The sequence below is a fragment of the Phyllobates terribilis genome, unplaced genomic scaffold, assembly GCF_046119375.1.
Source record: "Phyllobates terribilis strain yellow unplaced genomic scaffold, ASM4611937v1 Scaffold_1__5_contigs__length_1240528914, whole genome shotgun sequence".
Classification (NCBI taxonomy): Eukaryota; Metazoa; Chordata; class Amphibia; order Anura; family Dendrobatidae; genus Phyllobates; species Phyllobates terribilis.
In genome coordinates, this window is record NW_027362761.1 from 795743821 (window position 1) to 795761851 (window position 18031).

Below are 18031 nucleotides of genomic sequence, written 5' to 3' on the forward strand. Positions count from 1 at the left end.
ATCTGCCTGAAAGAATGCTATGTGCACATATCCTTACCCTGTCTAAGACGGAATAGCTTTCCGTACAATTTTCCTTGAACAGTTTAGCTTTTTTTATTTTTTGTCCCAAAAGCTGTGTTCTTTTTCCTGATCAACATCTTTGCATGAATCTAAATAATTTGGGATCTGCTAAACAAAAATAAAAGAGAACATGAACATAATCAACGTATTTCACTACACAATATAAACGGTCCTGAAGTCCTGAGACTTCATTGCCTGTAGCTATTGTTTTTGAAATGCATTTTTTAATTGCAGCCATCACAATTACAAGACCTCATGGCTTCTTCTAATGAGACGTTTTCTTATACATTGGTGACTATACACAATACAATTAGTTGGATCTCTTCAGACCTACGGTAACTGTCTGTAAATCACTGGGAGGGTCATTACTGACTAATGGATTCCAAGATAATAAAGAGTGATGAGTTGGTCTGGGTTTTTTTAATGTTCACTGATGTTTTTGTTAATGTGGTAATGAAGCTTTATACAATTTATATTATTTTATATTGTTTACTTTGCCTGTACAAAGCGATAGAATATGATAAAGACATTAGACATTAGGGTGGGTGCACACAGCATCTTTAAGACGCCAGCTTAGCCACATCATTCTTGAAGCTGAAGACGCTTCAGGAATATGCCGACAGTGTTTTTCCTGAAACATCTTTTTTGTCGTCTTTATGGACATCTTTTTTTTCTTTTTACATTCTATATATAAAATAGCGTCCACTTGGAAGAATGGACCCGTCACATCTTTTAGCTGTTTCATGGCTTTCAAAGCTTGAAGTGGTGAAAAGAAGTGACAAAAGTAGTCTCAACACTGCTGTGGACATGTTCATTTTTACTTTTTTTAGCGCTTTTTCAGGTGGGTTCCAGGTAGACAAAGGGCCAAATTCATCATTGCCTTTTGCTCCCGTTTTTTGTCTAGTTTTGTGTGTTTTGCGCCTTTTATTGTTTGCACCCAAGTCATTATTCTTATTTTAAAGTCTATTTCACATGTGCTCGCCTTTTTTTCTCCTTTGTGGGCGGAATTTAGCGATTTATCAATTAAGACTTTTAAAAAAAATCACAAAATTTGGGGCAAATCCTCTACATTCACTGATATATTTTTGAGTACGCTAAGACTGTGGAGTCATTTTTTGCGTTATTTTGTGAAACACGCAATTTTTGGCACCAAAAAGTCACAAAACGGTTCAAGACAGAAAAAAAGACCATTTTTAACTTTGTCCACAATGCAAGAATTGCGTGCGCCATTTTAAAGAATTTGGCACCCAAAAACAACAACTAATACTACAAGACAAAAAAAGGAAAGTGACAAAAATTGTAAATGATGAATCAGGGCCATACATATCAATATGGACTATAAAATGGATTGCCACATTTCTACATTTTTCGGCCCCGTACATATTGCCACACCTTATTAATGCCTCATTTTGTTACCCCAAATATAATAATAATCTAACCAATGAAAAGTGGAAACGCTGTGGCCTCTTCTGGCCTGTGTTATTAGGTATGCTCTACATGTATTGTAGGGAATTGAATCCAGGACCCCAGCGCTGCAAACAACAGGGTTAACCACAGAGCCACTGTGCTGCCCTGTGGCATATCTTTTCTCAGTAGTGAAACACCATTGGCAGTAATTTTCTTCTCATGAGAACATAGGGTCGGGCATGTTGAAATCAAAGATGTCTGATAATTTTTTTCCCAGACATTTCCATGGTGGGGGGGTTACAAAGATATCACAAATTATAAGCTTATGTTAATATAACGTGTAGTAGAGGTATTGACTAAAGCTGCCTACAGAGCTTGCATGCAGATCCGTTCATTGTCAGATAAATTGACATCTATCAATGTCTGAATGTTCCAATGTACCAATTGTTGTGTTCTACTAATGTCTCATTGTTAATTATAAAATGAACCGTCTTCTTCTTATTCTTCTTCAGCCACAAGACTACCTGTCAATGTGGATAAGCAAAAGATAGAATGCTATACCTTATATTCACATGTGATCTTTTAGTGTTAATTGATAAAAAAAAAAGAACATAATGCAATATATCCAGCCAGTCAAGCTCGGACTGGCCCATAGGTGGACAGGTAAATTCCCTGGTGGGCCTCTGTGTAGAAGTTAGTACCCCAATTGTTTTACTATGTACAGAAAAGGGAGGCAGCTCATCATGCATTTAACAAACCACCCAGTTTATTATATAGAATCATAAAGGTAAATTTGTGAATGAGGGTAATGTAATATTTCCATGAAGCTGAACCGTGAGCCCCCAGAGTCAATGTTACAAGTAGGCTTTTGGCACCCAAGTGTGACACTGCAGCCAATCACAGGTTGCTAGAGTTGAGATCAATGGATACTCATAAACTCACATCTATCACAAAAGGACAAAAATTCAAAAAACATCACAGAAAAAGAAACAGCCTTACCAACAAAAGGTCAGATTACCAAAGCACAAGCAGGATGAGGCAGACCCTCATGATAAAGGCGGGGGCAGCACAGGTGCAAAACACTGATGGAGCAACCACTCACAGACCTATCAATTCCTGGAGGGGGTGGCTGCCTAGTATTAAAAATGCTCACAGATGAGGCTTGCATAGGGCACCAGTCACACAGGTATGTGTGATGCACAGGGCTCATGGGCTATTAATGATGCCCATATGTTTAGATCAGGTGGGCAGCCCAGCACTATATACAGTAAGTGTTCCCCACAGGGACAGGCACCCCAATTCATGCAACCATTAATAAAGGGCCTGTCTGCATTTTGCATAAAAATGGAAACATTTGCAATAAAAAGATGCAAAATGATGTCTAAAGTACATGTTTAATGAATACTCAAACTCAGATATAATAATAATGCCGAGTTCAAAGCATGAAGCACGAAACCTGTGGGGTCCCTGGAATGATCTCCTCCAGGATAAGGCTGGTACAAGTGTTTCTGAGCAGGTTCACAATTGCAGAAACAGTAATGATCAAATTCATATAAAATCTATTGGTAAGTGTAATTCTTTGGTAAAAGTAAAATCTCTAATCACCCCTAGAAAATACTGCGTGTTAAGTTTGTGGAAAGTTTTTGACTTAGTTGCAGGATACAGAGAAAAAATGCACAAAACAGAGCAGCACAGTAATATACCAGACACCATGACAGAAACCTGGACTCCACTGGTGTTCGTCGTGTGGGCGATCTGCCTCTTCTGCAAATTATTTTTCTTTTGCTCCAAAAACAATAGAAGTTATTAGCAGAGAAGTGAACAGACCTGCATATAAATTCTATGGCCCTGATTCATCATGATTGGCATTTTGTATGCCATTCTTGAAGAAGAGTGCGCTGGAGTAAGATGAGCCTAATTCCTTAAAAGCCTTGCACCTCTTAATGAATTTTGTGCATGCTTCAACTTCCGTTTGCCTCTGCCAAAAATATACTCTAGTCAGAAACTGTGGTACGCTTCTGTCAAAAGTGGTGAAAATTATGATGAATTTGTCAATCACACTTAGCAATGTCCATCCTACTCAAGCGCTACCCACTTTTCAAAAACTTGTCAGAGATGGCCAGGACTGGCATAAAAAAACACCAAAAGTCACACATTTTTGGGGACAAAAACATTGCGATATATCACACAGTTTTACTATGGAAAACTCCTTGATGAATCGGGGGCCTATGAGTTAGAAATGTCTTCTATATTGTCATGTGATAGCCCAGACAGATGTGTGCACTTATCTCATTCAAGGTCTGGATGTGGAATGTGTAGAACTGTAGCATAAAAATTCCAATCTCTCTGAATGAATAGAAGGGACATACCTCTCATGCCTGGCTAATTGTGCAGAAACCTATGGTGGAAATAAACACCTGGCATATATTTATCATTGAAAGGTCTAATAATACACTTGCTTGAAAACCAGAACATTTCTTTGTAAGGATGGGACTATACTGAACTCCTCTCTGTGTTCTGTTTCAGCATTGTGCCCTCAATGGCCACCGCAGATGGGCCGAGGTCCGACCACATGACCAATCGCACCATATGGTCTCACTCTATCAGGGCTGGGTTTGCACAGTTCAGTTTTGATAATGGGTCCAAAAGTGAACTCTTTCTTTCACACTGTATCTCTATGGCTTTAGTTTTAAAAAAATATATATATACAGTTATATGAAAAAGTTTGGGCACCCCTATTAATCTTAAGCTTAATGTTTTATAAAAATTGGTGTTTTTGCAACAGCTATTTCAGTTTGATATATGTAATAACTGTTGGACACAGTAATGTTTCTGCCTTGAAATGAGGTTTATTGTACTAACAGAAAATGTGCAATCTGCATTCAAACAAAATTTGACAGGTGCATAAGTATGGGCACCCTTATCATTTTATTGTTTTAAATACTCCTACCTACTTTTTACTGACTTACTAAAGCACTTTTTTTGGTTTTGTAACCTCATTGAGCTTTGAACTTCATAGCCAGGTGTATGAAATCATGAGAAAAGCTACTTAAAGTGGCCACTTGCAAGTTGTTCTCCTGTTTGAATCTCCTCTGAAGAGTGGCATCATGGGCTCCTAAAAACAACTGTCAAATGATCTGAAAACAAAGATTATTCAACATAGTTGTTCAGGGGAAGGATACAAAAAGCTGTCTCAGAGATTTAACCTGTCAGTTTCCACTGTGAGGAACATAGTAAGGAAATGGAAGAACACAGGGACAGTTCTTGTTAAGGCCAGAAGTGGCAGGCCAAGAAAAACATCAGAAAGGCAGAGAAGAAGAATGGTGAGATCAGTCAAGGACAATCCTCAGACCACCTCCAGAGAGCTGCAGCATCAGCTTGCTGCAGATGGTGTCACTGTGCATCGGTCAACTATACAACGCACTTTGCACAAGGAGAAGCTGTATGGGAGAGTGATGCGAAAGAAGCCGTTTCTGCAAGCACGCCACAAACAGAGTCGGCTGAGGTATGCAAAAGCACATTTGGAGAAGCCAATTTATTTTTGGAAGAAGGTCCTGTGGACTGATGAAACCAAGATTGAGTTGTTTGGTCATACAAAAAGGCGTTATGCATGGCGGCAAAAAAACACAGCATTCCAAGAAAAACACTTGCTACCCACAGTAAAATTTGGTGGAGGTTCCATCATGCTTTGGGGCTGTGTGGCCAATGCCGGCACCGGGAATCTTGTTAAAGTTGAGGGACGCATGGATTCCACTCAGTATCAGCAGATTCTTGACAATAATGTTCAAGAATCAGTGACAAAGTTGAAGTTACGCAAGGGATGGATCTTTCAGCAAGACAATGATCCAAAACACCGCTCCAAATCTACTCAGGCATTCATGCAGAGGAACAATTACAATGTTCTGGAATGGCCATCCCAGTCCCCAGACCTGAATATCATTGAACATCTGTGGGATCATTTGAAGAGGGCTGTCCATGCTCGGCGACCATCAAACTTAACTGAACTGGAATTGTTTTGTAAAGAGGAATGGTCAAAAATACCTTCATCCAGGATCCAGGAAATCTTTAATAGCTACAGGAAGCGACTAGAGGCTGTTATTTTTGCAAAAGGAGGATCTACTAAATATTAATGTCACTTTTCTGGTGAGGTGCCCATACTTATGCACCTGTCAAATTTTGTTTGAATGCAGATTGCACATTTTCTGTTAGTACAATAAACCTCATTTCAAGGCAGAAACATTACTGTGTCCAACAGTTATTACATATATCAAACTGAAATAGCTGTTGCAAAAACACCAATTTTTATAAAACATTAAGCTTAAGATTAATAGGGGTGCCCAAACTTTTTCATATAACTGTATATGTATATACACATACAGTGGGGAAAATAAGTATTTCATACACTGTCGATTTTGCAAGTTTTCCCATCTACAAAGAATGGAGAGGTCTGTCATTTTTGTCGTAGGTACACTTCAACTGTGAGAGACAGAATCTAAAAATAAAAAACAGAAAATCACATGGTGTGATTTTTACATAATTACATTTCATTTCATGAAATAAGTATTTGATCACCTACCAACCTGCAAGAATTCTGTCTCTCACAGACCTGTTAGTTTTTCTTTAAGAAGCGCTTCTACTCTGCACTCATTACCTGTATTAATTGCACCTGTTTGAACTTGTTACCTGTATGAAAGACACCTGTCCACACACTCAATCAATCACACTCCAACCTCTCCACCATGGCCAAGAACAAAGAGCTGTCTAAGGACACCAGGGACAAAATTGTAGACCTTCACAAGGGGAGGATGGGTTACAGGACAGTAGGCAAGCAACTTGGTGAGAAGGCAACAACTGTTGGTACAATTATTAGAAAATTGAAGAAACACAAGATGGCTGTCAATCGTCTTCGGTCTGGGGCTCCATGCAAGATCTAACCTCGTGGGGCAAGGATGATTCTAAGAAAGGTTAGGAATGAGCCCAAAACTACATGGGAGGACCTGATCAATGACGTGAAGAGCTGGGATCACAGTCTCAAACATTACCGCTAGTAACACATTACGCATGATGAACCAGACTCCTCCGGTGGGCCCTGGCTTCTCCATCAGGGGAGTTGAGAGGGCCAAGGTGAGGAGCATGATGATGATGGTGATAGAAGTTAGCATCTGCTTTGTTTTCTTGGAATGCAAGCGTAAGTGTGCAACCTGCCACCCACCCACCCCCAGGCTGCAATACCATACTGCTAGCTTGCTTGCACTTGAAATTGGGCCTTTTAGGCATGTGGAGGCAGATGCCGGCCACCATGTCATGGCTGCATCGGCGGCCTGGTATCCATACTCAGTCCCCAGCCGCCCGGCGGCCGGGTGTCCACGCTCGGTCCCCAGTCGCCAGGGGGCGGCCAGGTGTCCATACTCGGTCCCCAGCCGGCCCGCGGCCGGGTGTCCACACACGGTCCCAAGCCGCCTGGGGACGGCCGGGTGTCCACAAACGGTCCCCAGCCGCCCCTATTTCTCCTGTGAACTTCCCCCACACTTTTCTTAGCCTGGCCTGCTTTAGGGCAGCATTGGACGAGCCCACCCGAGGTCCAGACTCCTCCGGTGGGCCCTGGCTTCTCCATCAGGGGAGTTGAGAGTGCCAAGGTGAGGAGCATGATGATGATGATAGAAGTTAGCATCTGCTTTGTTTTCTTGGAATGCAAGCACATGTATGTAGTAGCGGCTAGGCCTGAGGTGGTCAGCGTTTTGGCGCATATTCTCCACTGAGGATTGCTGGATGTTTTCCTGCTACTATCCCAGTTCTATGACTCCCATTAAAACAAAGCTTCAGGTGATGAATGATGGATGAGGTGGTGGCAAAGGAGAAAGAGCAGGAGGAACAGGGACCATTCACATCAATATCAGGCCAGTCAACCACACATGTCTTGTAGGATATGTTTCTATACTAAAAGGAGCAGTACAGCTACATAGTTATAGGGCATACAGTGAGTGCAATGCCTACCAAAAATTTCGAGGCACTCCAATGCCCCTTGGAAGTGACATGGAGGTCAGAGGGCCTTAACTAAACCGTTTTTTCCATTTAAAGCAACTGGGTCTCCTGTGCACTGTTGGCCTAAGCAGTGAATGGAAGGCTTTCCAAAAATTATGAGGAACTGCAATGCCCCTTGAAACAGACGTGGATAACAGCATACTAAAAAGCTTCTACCCATTATTGGGGAGTGGGTCTCCCTTAGTGATCGCCTATGCATGGAAAAGCAAAAGTTGACTAAAATTAGGAGGAAATGCAATGCCCGTTGGAAGAGTCGTGGAGGTTAGAGTTAATTAAAAACAACATTTCAATGCCCCTTGGAAGAGCTGTGGAGTTCAGAGTGGTTTAACAAGACGGTTTTAATGCCCCTTGGAAGAATGGTGGAGGTCGCAGTAGCTTAACAAGACGGTTTTAATGCCCCTTGGAAGAGACGTGGAGGTCGCAGTAGCTTAACAAGAAGGTTTTAATGCCCCTTGGACGAATGGTGGAGGTCGCAGTGGAATAAAAAGACAACATCAATGCCCCTTGGAAAAGTGGTGGAGGTCGCGATAGCTTAACAAGACGGTTTTAATGCCCCTTGGGAAAGTGGTCTAGGTCACAGTAGCTTAACAAGACGGTTTTAATGCCCCTTGGAAGAGACGTCGAGGTAGCAGTATCTTAACAAGACGGTTTTAATGCCCCTTGGAAAAGTGGAGGAGGTCGCTGTAGCTTAACAAGACGGTTTTAATGCCTCTTGGAAGAAACGTGGAGGTCGCAGTAGCTTAAAAAGACGGTTTTAATGCCCCTTGGAAAAGTGGTGGAGGTCGCAGTAGCTTAACAAGACGGTTTTAATGCCCCTTGGAAGAGACGTGGAGGTTGCAGTAGCTTAACAAGACGGTTTTAATGCCCCTTGGAAGAGACGTGGAGGTCGCAGTAGCTTAACAAGATGGTTTTAATGCCCCTTGGAAGAGACGTGAAGGTTGCAGTAGCTTAACAAGATGGTTTTAATGCCCCTTGGGAGAATGGTGGAGGTCGCAGTGGAATAAAAAGACAATATCAATGCCCCATGGAAAAGTGGTGGAGGTCGCAGTAGCTTAACAAGACGGTTTTAATGCCCCTTGGAAGAATGGTGGTGGTCGCAGTGGAATAAAAAGACAATATCAATGCCCCTTGGAAAAGTGGTGGAGGTCACAGTAGCTTAACAAGACGGTTTTAATGCCCCTTGGAAAAGTGGTGGAGGTCGCAGTAGCTTAACAAGACAGTTTTAATGCCCCTTGGAAGAGACGTGGAGGTTGCAGTAGCTTAACAACACAGTTTTAATGCCCCTTGGAAGAGACGTGGAGGTCGCAGTAGCTTAACAAGATGGTTTTAATGCCCCTTGAAAGAGACGTGAAGGTTGCAGTAGCTTAACAAGATGGTTTTAATGCCCCTTGGGAGAATGGAGGAGGTCGCAGTGGAATAAAAAGACAATATCAATGCCCCATGGAAAAGTGGTGGAGGTCGCAGTAGCTTAACAAGACGGTTTTAATGCCCCTTGGAAGAATGGTGGTGGTCGCAGTGGAATAAAAAGACAATATCAATGCCCCTTGGAAAAGTGATGGAGGTCGCAGTAGCTTAACAAGACGGTTTTAATGCCCCTTGGAAAAGTGGTGGAGGTCGCAGTAGCTTAACAAGACGGTTTTAATGCCCCTTGGAAAAGTGGTGGAGGTCGCAGTAGCTTAACAAGACAGTTTTAATGCCCCTTGGAAGAGACGTGGAGGTTGCAGTAGCTTAACAACACAGTTTTAATGCCCCTTGGAAGAGACGTGGAGGTCGCAGTAGCTTAACAAGACGGTTTTAATGCCCCTTGGAAGAGACGTGGAGGTCGCAGTAGCTTAACAAGATGGTTTTAATGCCCCTTGGAAGAGACGTGAAGGTTGCAGTAGCTTAACAAGATGGTTTTAATGCCCCTTGGGAGAATGGTGGAGGTCGCAGTGGAATAAAAAGACAATATCAATGCCCCTTGGAAAAGTGGTGGAGGTCGCAGTAGCTTAACAAGACGGTTTTAATGCTCCTTGGAAAAGTGGTGGAGGTCGCAGTAGCTTAACAAGACAGTTTTAATGCCCCTTGGAAGAGACGTGGAGGTTGCAGTAGCTTAACAACACAGTTTTAATGCCCCTTGGAAGAGACGTGGAGGTCGCAGTAGCTTAACAAGACGGTTTAATGCCCCTTGGAAGAGACGTGGAGGTCGCAGTAGCTTAACAAGATGGTTTTAATGCCCCTTGGAAGAATGGTGGAGGTCGCAGTGGAATAAAAAGACAATATCAATGCCCCATGGAAAAGTGGTGGCGGTCGCAGTAGCTTAACAAGAAGGTATTGCCCCTTGGAAGAATGGTGGAGGTCGCAGTAGAATAAAAAGACAATATTAATGCCCCTTGGAAAAGTGGTGGAGGTCGCACTAGCTTAACAAGACAGTTTTAATACCCCTTGGAAAAGTGGTGGAGGTCGGAGTAGCTTAACAAGACGGTTTTAATGCCCCTTGGAAGAGAAATGGAGTTCAGAGTAGCTTAACAAGACGGTTTTCATGCTCCTTACAAGAGCCATGCAGTACAGCATATTCAAAACATTCCCATTATTGGGGAGTGGGTCTCCCATAGTCTTTGCCTATGCCTTCCAAGCAAAAGCTGCCAAAAATTAGGACGGAGGAACTTGCAATGCTGGCAACACAGACCACGGTCACCCTGGTGGTAGAGTGGTGGTGGAGGCTGAGGATAAGGAGAAGAGCAAAATATAGAGCCGAAATGAGGAAGCATACAGTGCCTACAAGTAGTATTCAACCCCCTGCAGATTTATCTGGTTTGATAAGATGCAAATAAGTTAGAGCCTTCAAACTGCAAACAAGAGTAGGTTTTATGAACAGAAGCATAAATCTTACAAACCAAAAAGTTATGTTGCTCAGTTGAATTTTATTAAATTTTAAACATAAAAGTGTGGGTCAATTATTATACAACCCCTATGTTTAATATTTTGTGGAATAACCCTTGTTTGCAATTACAGCTAATAATCGTCTTTTATAAGACCTGATCAGGCCGGCACAGGTCTGTGGAGTTATCTTGGCCCACTCCTCCATGCAGATCTTCTCCAAGTTATCTAGGTTCTTTGGGTGTCTCATGTGGACTTTATTCTTGAGCTCCTTCCACAAGTTTTCAATTGGGTTAAGGTCAGGAGACTGACTAGGCCACTCCAACACCTTGACTTTTTCCCTATTGAACCAGGCCTTGGCTGTGTGCTTTGGGTCGTTGTCTTGTTGGAAGATGAAATTACGACCCATCTTAAGATCCTTGATGGAGGAGCGGAGGTTCTTGGCCAAAATCTCCAGGTAGGCCGTGCTATCCATCTTCCCATGGATGCGGACCAGATGGCCAGGCCCCTTGGCAGAGAAACAGCCCCACAGCATGATGCTGCCACCACCATGCTTGACTGTAGGGATGGTATTCTTGGGGTCGTATGCAGTGCCATTCAGTCTCCAAACGTCACGTGTGTGGTTGGCACCAAAGATCTCGATCTTGGTCTCATCAGACCATAGAACCTTGAACCAGTCTGTCTCAGAGTCCTCCAAGTGATCATGAGCAAACTGTAGACGAGCCTTGACATGACGCTTTGAAAGTAAAGGTACCTTACGGGCTCGTCTGGAACGGAGACCATTGCGGTGGAGTACGTTACTTATGGTATTGACTGAAACCAATGTCCCCACTGCCATGAGATCTTCCCGGAGCTCCTTCTGTAACGGGTCTGGGAGGCGGAACCTCTGGGCTACTATACAAGGGAGCGGTCCTTGTAAGGGAGCGGGTGGCGACCAGGCAGGCAGTCACAGCAGGTGACCGGGACAGTCTCTGGGTGTACGGGCAGGAGGTCACGGCAAGTGATCAGGGCAGTCTCTGGAAGAACGGGCTGGAGGTCACGGCAAGTGACCGGGGCAGTCTCTGGAAGAACGGGCTGGAGGTCACGGCAAGTGACCGGGGCAGTCTCTAGGTAAAGGGTAGGTACGACCTGTGATGGCTGAACCTCCAGGTAGGCTAGCAAGGCAGATGGAGGATGTGTGCTCCCAGGTGAGCAAGCGAGAGTCTCTGGAATAGCAGGTGGTCACAGCACGTGACGGCGGAGCCTCCAGGTAGGCAAGCAGGCAGGTAGCGGGGAAGCGCTCCCAGGTGAGCGGGCAAGAGTATGGAATAGCTGGTGGTCACAGCACGTGACAGCGGAGCCTCCGGGCTGGCAAGCAGGCAGGTAGCGGAGAAGCGCTCCCAGGTGAGCGGGCAAGAGTCTGGAATAGCTGGTGGTCACAGCACGTGACAGCGGAGCCTCCGGGCAGGCAAGCAGGCAGGTAGCGGAGAAGCGCTCCCAGGTGAGCGGGCAAGCTGGTCCATAGACAGACTGACCGGAGTTGTAAGGCAGACCGTCGGACCTCAGGCAAGCAGGCAGGTAGCTGATGTGCGCTCCCAGGTGAGCGGGCAAGTTGGTCCTTAGACAGACTGACCGGAGTTGTAAGGCAGACCGTCGGACCTCAGGCAGGCAGGCAGGTAACAGGAAATCAGGCAGGATTAGGACAGCAAGCTGGCAGGAATCTGGCAGGTAACTGGCAGGTAACTGGCAAGGGACCTGAGGGCTGAAGCAGAGTAGAACGGTGCAACAACATTGCTCGGGCACCTCCATTTTGGAGGAGGTGCCTTATATATGGTAAAGTCCTCCGGCCATTGGCCGGGGACTCCTTAGGACGGCGCGCGCGGCCCCTTTAAGAGGGATGAAGGGCGCGCGCGCGCGCCCTAAGCACAGTGGCCGGGAAGGAGCGCGCGCTGCCAGCAGAGCGGGAGAGGGACGCTGGGCACGGAGCAGAGCGGTGAGGGGAACAGCGTCCCTGCCTAGCAGAGGGCAGGGACGCCGGCACTACAGTACCCCCCCCTTTAGGCCCCCCCTTTTTTAGGCCAGATAGAAATTTAGCTAGGATGAGAGGGGCATGGATGTTCTCCCGGGGCTCCCACGTTCTCTCCTCAGGACCAAACCCCTTCCAATCTACCAGAAAAAAGGTCTTTCCTCTTACCCTTTTGGTGGCAAGAATGTTCTCTACCTCAAACTCGTCCTCAGCAGAAACCGGAGCAGGAGGCGTACCTGTAGACTTGGAAAAAGAGTTAAGCACCACAGGTTTGAGGAGAGATACATGGAAGGAGTTAGGGATCCGTAAGTTGGCCGGGAGTTTCAATTTATAGGCCACCGGGTTGATCTGACTGATGACCTCCAGAGGACCGATGAACCGAGGTCCTAACTTGTAAGAAGGTATCTTGAGTCGAACATATTTAGATGAGAGCCAGACTTTATCTCCTGGACGAAATTGTGGAGGATCCAGGCGTTTTTTGTCAGCGTGTCTTTTCATACGCTCGGATGACAGAAGGAGTGCGGACCGGGTACTCTCCCATATGGAGGAAAATTTGCTAACGAGAGATTCCGCAGCCGGGTTGTCCACAGAGGTGGAGACAGGAAAAGGAATCCGAGGATGCTGACCAAAGACTACAAAAAACGGGGATTTGGAGGAGGATTCGCTCTCGTGATTATTATAAGAGAACTCGGCCCATGGTAGGAGATCCACCCAGTCAGAATGGTGGGCATTAACGAAGTGCCGGAGGTAACTGGTCAGGTTCTGATTGATCCGCTCCACTTGACCATTGGACTGTGGGTGGTAAGCGGAAGAGAAGTCCAGGGTGACGTCTAGTAGTTTACAAGTGGCTCTCCAGAAACGTGAGGTGAACTGTACCCCACGATCCGACACGATGTGGAGGGGCAGGCCATGAAGACGGAAGATGTGGCGGATAAAGTCTTTAGCCAGCTCGGGTGCAGACGGAAGGCCTGGCAGGGGAATAAAGTGAGCCATCTTGGAAAAGCGGTCAGCGACCACCCAAATGACCGTACAACCGGCAGAGACGGGGAGATCAGTTATAAAGTCCATTGCTATATGCTGCCAGGGGGCAGCAGGTACAGGAAGCGGAAGGAGGCGTCCGGCTGGCAGATGTCTCGGGACTTTGTTGCGGGCGCAGGACACACAGGCAGAAACAAAGTCTATTATGTCCTTGTGCAGGGTAGGCCACCAATAGTGCCGGGCAATAAGCTGGAGGGTCTTTTTCTGACCGGCGTGGCCAGCTAGTTTAGACGAATGGCCCCAGTGTAGGATCTTCTCCCGATCAGGTACTGAAACAAACGTCTTACCGGGAGGGAGACGATTTAGACTCACGGGAGCCACCTGCATTACTCTGGCGGGATCGATGATATGTTTAGGTTCTTCCTCGAGATCGGACACCAGAAAGGATCGGGACAAGGCGTCTGCTTTGACGTTTTTGTCAGCCGGGCGAAAATGAAGAACAAAATCAAAGCGAGCAAAAAACAAGGACCACCGGGCGTGGCGCGGGTTAAGTCTCTGGGCATGCTGGAGGTAAGCCAAGTTCTTGTGGTCAGTGTAAATTATTACCGGATGAAGAGCCCCCTCGAGTAGGTAACGCCACTCCTCCAACGCCAGCTTGATGGCCAATAACTCTCGGTCTCCTATGGAATAGTTGCGCTCAGAAGAGGAGAAGAGTTTGGAGAAGCCACAAGTTACCATTCTCCCGGAAGATGATTTTTGAGTAAGTACCGCTCCGGCTCCAGAGGAGGAGGCGTCAACTTCCAGGAAGAACTGCTTGTTGCCGTCCGGGCGATGCAGCACCGGGGCGGAAGAGAAGGCCTGTTTTAGGGAAAGAAAGGCCTCCTCTGCTTCGGGCGGCCACTCTTTGCGATTAGTACCCTTACGGGTGAGCGCGGAAATTGGGGCAGTCCGGGAAGAGAAGTGCGGGATGAAGAGGCGGTAATAGTTGGCGAAGCCCAGGAACCGTTGAATAGCCTTCAACCCCTCTGGTCGGGGCCATTTCTCGATGGCAGACAGTTTCTCAGGATCCATTTGTAGGTCGGTCTGAGAGATAATGTAGCCCAGAAACGGAAGCGAGGTCTGCTCAAAGAGGCACTTCTCATATTTAGCGTAGAGATGGTTCTGCCTGAGCCTGAGCAGGACCTGACGAACATCCCTCCGGTGAGTCTGGAGATCCGGAGAGAAGACCAAGATGTCGTCCAGGTACACCACTACGCAGGAGTAGAGAAGGTCCCGGAAGATGTCATTGACCAACTCTTGAAAGACGGCAGGAGCGTTACAGAGGCCAAAGGGCATTACCAGATATTCATAGTGGCCGTCCCGGGTGATGAATGCCGTCTTCCATTCATCCCCCTGACGGATACGAACCAGGTTGTACGCCCCACGGAGGTCCAGTTTGGTGAAGATTCTAGCCCCCCTCAGACGATCAAATAACTCCGGAATGAGCGGAAGGGGGTACTTATTCTTCACCGTGATCTGGTTAAGGCCTCTATAGTCTATACAGGGACGGAGAGAGCCGTCCTTCTTTTTGACGAAAAAGAAGCCTGCTCCCGCCGGGGAGGTAGATTTCTGGATGAATCCCCTGGCCAGATTCTCCTCAATATATTCGGACATCGACCGGGTCTCAGCAGCGGATAATGGATAAATACGCCCACGGGGAGGAGAAGTACCAGGTAACAGGTCGATAGGGCAGTCGTATGGTCTATGAGGGGGTAGTGTCTCTGCCTCCTTTTTATTAAAGACATCAGCATAAGACCAATAAGGAATCGGAAGTCCAGGTAGATTAGCTGGGGTAGGAGAAGGACGGACGGGATGAACGGGAACCAGACAGGTCTTATGGCAGCCCTGTCCCCAGCGAAGGAATTCTCCGGTCTGCCAGTCAAGAACGGGTGCATGTTTCTGGAGCCAAGGTAGGCCTAGCAAGAGGGCGTGAGAGAGTCCAGGCAGAACATGGAAGGAGATACTTTCAGAATGCAGCATTCCCACCTGCAGAGTAATGGATTCGGTGATGAGTTGGATGGGGCGTGGTAAGAGCCCCCCATCCACGGCAGCAACAGACAAGGGTACAGCCAGAGGTTTGGTGGGGATGCGGTATTTCTCTACCAGGGACTGTGAAATAAGATTCCCGGCTGCTCCAGAGTCCAGTTGGGCTAGTTCGAAATAACGGTTCTCCCCGTAGACGATTGAAACTGACAACAGCAGGGATGGAGAGGATTTATTCTTGTCTAGGTGGACCTCTCTGACCGAACCTAGACACAGGCGTTTCCCGACCTCTCCGGGCAGGCATGGATCCGGTGCTCCTTACTGCCACAGTAGAAGCAGGTCCCCTCGGCACGGCGTAAGTCCTGACGGGTCTTGACCATCTTGGTCTGGTCGACCTGCATAGGCTCAGGAGGGTGTACCTGGTTAGAGACAGAAGGAGTGACGGGTTTCTGAAAAGTAGGAGCTAGACGTGGTAACCTCCTCTCACGGGTGACCTCTCTGGCACGCTCCTGGAACCGTAGGTCAATCCGGGTGGCAAGAGTTATTAAGTCATCGAGAGTGGTAGGAATGTCCCGACCGGCAAGTTCATCTTTAATACGGCCGGACAGACCCTCCCAGAAGACGGAAACCAGAGCGTCGTTATCCCAGGCCAGCTCCGAGGCAAGGGTACGGAACCGTATGGCATATTGGCCCACGGTGAGACTTTCCTGACGGAGGCGTAGCAACGATGATGCGGATGAGGTCTTCCGTCCGGGTTCGTCGAAGACTTTCCGGAAAGCCGTGAGAAAAGCAGGCAAGTTGGACACCAGGGGGTCTCCTCTCTCCCATAGAGGATTTAGCCAGGCCAGGGCCTCCCCGGTGAGATGGGACATGATGAATGCAATTTTGGCTCGGTCGGAGTTAAACTGGTGGGACAATAGTTCAAAGTGCAGGGTGCACTGATTTATGAAGCCCCGAGCCTGGGCTGAGTCGCCTCCGAAGCGAGGAGGTGCAGAAAGCCGAGGTCCGGGGTAGGATATCATGGTGTTAGTGGACAGCGGAGCTGCCGGATTGCGAGACATGGCACTGGCGGAGGTTGTTGGTGGAGCAGTCAGAGTGTCCAGGCGAGTATTGACATTCCGCAGGTGACCCAGGATGGACTCCTGTTGGGACCTCTGACGGGACAGTTCATGACACAGGTCCGAGAGCGAGGGAGCTTGGGTGCCACCGGGTTCCATGGCCCGAGCAAACTGTAACGGGTCTGGGAGGCGGAACCTCTGGGCTACTATACAAGGGAGCGGTCCTTGTAAGGGAGCTGGTGGCGACCAGGCAGGCAGTCACAGCAGGTGACCGGGACAGTCTCTGGGTGTACGGGCAGGAGGTCACGGCAAGTGATCAGGGCAGTCTCTGGAAGAACGGGCTGGAGGTCACGGCAAGTGACCGGGGCAGTCTCTGGAAGAACGGGCTGGAGGTCACGGCAAGTGACCGGGGCAGTCTCTAGGTAAAGGGTAGGTACGACCTGTGATGGCTGAACCTCCAGGTAGGCTAGCAAGGCAGATGGAGAAGCGCTCCCAGGTGAGCGGGCAAGAGTCTGGAATAGCTGGTGGTCACAGCACGTGACAGCGGAGCCTCCGGGCAGGCAAGCAGGCAGGTAGCGGAGAAGCGCTCCCAGGTGAGCGGGCAAGCTGGTCCATAGACAGACTGACCGGAGTTGTAAGGCAGACCGTCGGACCTCAGGCAAGCAGGCAGGTAGCTGATGTGCGCTCCCAGGTGAGCGGGCAAGTTGGTCCTTAGACAGACTGACCGGAGTTGTAAGGCAGACCGTCGGACCTCAGGCAGGCAGGCAGGTAACAGGAAATCAGGCAGGATTAGGACAGCAAGCTGGCAGGAATCTGGCAGGTAACTGGCAGGTAACTGGCAAGGGACCTGAGGGCTGAAGTAGAGTAGAACGGTGCAACAACATTGCTCGGGCACCTCCATTTTGGAGGAGGTGCCTTATATATGGTAAAGTCCTCCGGCCATTGGCCGGGGACTCCTTAGGACGGCGCGCGCGGCCCCTTTAAGAGGGAGGGAGGGCGCGCGCGCGCGCCCTAAGCACAGTGGCCGGGAAGGAGCGCGCGCTGCCAGCAGAGCTGGAGAGGGACGCCGGGCACGGAGCAGAGCGGTGAGGGGAACAGCGTCCCTGCCTAGCAGAGGGCAGGGACGCCGGCACTACACCTTCCTTGTTGTCCTTGGGTTAGCCTTGACTCTTCGGACAAGCCTGGCCTCGGCACGGGAGGACACTTTCCAAGGCTGTCCTGGCCGTGGAAGGCTAACAGTAGTTCCATAAGCCTTCCACTTACGGATGATGCTGAACAGTGGAGACAGGGAGGCCCAACTCCTTGGAAAGGGTTTTGTACCCCTTGCCAGCCTTGTGATCCTCCACGATTTTGTCTCTGATGGCCTTGGAATGCTCCTTTGTCTTTCCCATGTTGACCATGTCTGAGTGCTGTTCACAAGTTTGGGGAGGGTCTTAAATAGTCAGAAAAGGCTGGCAAAAGAGATCTTTAATCCACACATGTGAAGCTCATTATTCTTGGTGCCTGAACTACTTCTTAATACTTTAGGGGGACCAAACAGAATTCTTGTGGTTTGAGGGGTTGAATAATAAATGACACTCTGAATTAACTTTTTACGTTT